This window comes from Colossoma macropomum, unplaced genomic scaffold (genome assembly GCF_904425465.1).
Source record: "Colossoma macropomum unplaced genomic scaffold, Colossoma_macropomum, whole genome shotgun sequence".
In the NCBI taxonomy this organism is placed as follows: domain Eukaryota; kingdom Metazoa; phylum Chordata; class Actinopteri; order Characiformes; family Serrasalmidae; genus Colossoma; species Colossoma macropomum.
Genome location: NW_023494785.1, coordinates 40,392,149 through 40,393,994, shown reverse-complemented (window position 1 = coordinate 40,393,994; position 1,846 = coordinate 40,392,149).

The window sequence follows — 1,846 nt, the reverse complement described above, 5'->3', positions numbered from 1 at the left end:
TTCTGGATTTCTCTGTCTTTCAACCTAAACTGTGCGACCCAGGGAGTGAGTCACATGGTTTTGGTTAATTTATTGAATTCCATTCAGGACCTCATAAATTAAAAAGAGAACAAAATTAAAAGGCATAAATCAAGGCCTTTATTAAATCACTGTCTAGTGTTTTGTTTCCAGTCTATTTGCCTGCTTGTAGGTGGTAGTTTATCACTGGTGAGTTTAGCCATTTATAGCAAAGTCCTCAATTTGCTTCATGAGGAGCCACCTTGGATGCTTCAAGGCTTCAAGTTCCCAAAATATGTATTTATGTGCAAAAGTCTGGACATAATAATACATCATTAATGCCCCCTTTTGGCAGATATCACAGCACTGAAAAAATGCTGAACTTAAGCAAGTTAATTAAGTACTTATACATAGTAATTATGATGATGTAACGTAAGATATGAAGACAATGTACACATTTGAATCAAGTGAATTTAAAACAATCTTTAAGCATTTTTTTTCAGTGAGCTTGCAAACACCTTTTGTAGCCAGCTACGAGTCCCTCTGTTCTTATTTTAGGACTTTTTACCCATCCTTCCTGTTTACCTGTTCCCTGTGCCAGTGGCTGCCACACAACCCCAAAGCATAATAAATCCATTGCCATGCTTAACAGTTGGCAAGGTGTTCCTTTCATCAAATGCTGCTCCGTTTTTCTCCAAACATACCATTGGTGATTATGGCCAAAGAGTTCATTTTTCTAAGAGGTCACTGTTAAGGTTTCCTTCTGATGACTCTTCCATTCAGATCATGTTTGTGCAAGCAATGCTGCACAGAACAGTGCACCACCACTCCTGTATCAGCTAAACGTTCCTGCAAGTCTTTTGCTGTCATGTGGGGGTTTTGCTTTGCCTTTTTGAGCAGCATATGAACAGTTCTGGCTGCAGTTCTACCTACACTGCCTTGATCTGGCCTTGACCTCCACAGTTCCCCTTAACTGCCATTTCTTAATGACAGTTCAGACAGTGAAAACTCTGAGTTGGAAGTGCTTTGATATCTTTTTATAGCCTTTCCCTGCTTTGAAGGCATCAATTAGCTTTATTTTCAGATCCTCAGACAGCAGCTTAGAGGAGCCCATGGTTGTTGAGTTTTAGCCAGTCAGTTCTTAGTCAGTTCTTGACCTGCCCAAAGAATTGATCAAGCCCTAACAAGTTAATTTGATTTTGAGACTTTACAACTGCAAGGGCATCCAAACTTTTGCACATACCACAATTACTATTTTTTAAGTTAATCAAAAATGAAGTATTTTATATTTTATTTTTAAAAGGTTTTCACTTACTTTTTTGCACCCCAAATCAAAATAATATGTTTGAAATGTGGAATTCGGCCACAAATGTTTGGACACAACTGCACTTTTTTATTTGTTTTATAAGCTTTGTGTAATATTGGGTTCGTTCAAACATGTAACACTGTTAATTTCTTGCATAGCTATAATAGAAGTCAGTGGGCAACATGTGGCAGCTGGACATTAGTTTGAAAAACCTAATTTTAAAATAAACAGAAAGACATTTGTTTTGAACTATTCACCATGCAAAGAACCATTTAAGCATGCAAAGGAAGAAAAACTCGTATCTCCAAAATGGTAACTTTACAGGAGAAGGAAAAAACCTACTTTACTTTTAATGTAAGTCAATGGAACCAGTCTTTTTTCCAAGTAATTTTGGGACGTTCCTTTGGTCCATTCTTCATGAGATATACATTATATATACATTATATATACATAATGTAAAGGGCAACAGGCATTTTCAAATTGTGTCAGAAACTGAAAAACGGCAAAAATGGAGATACAAGGTTTTCCTCTGACAACAGCAAA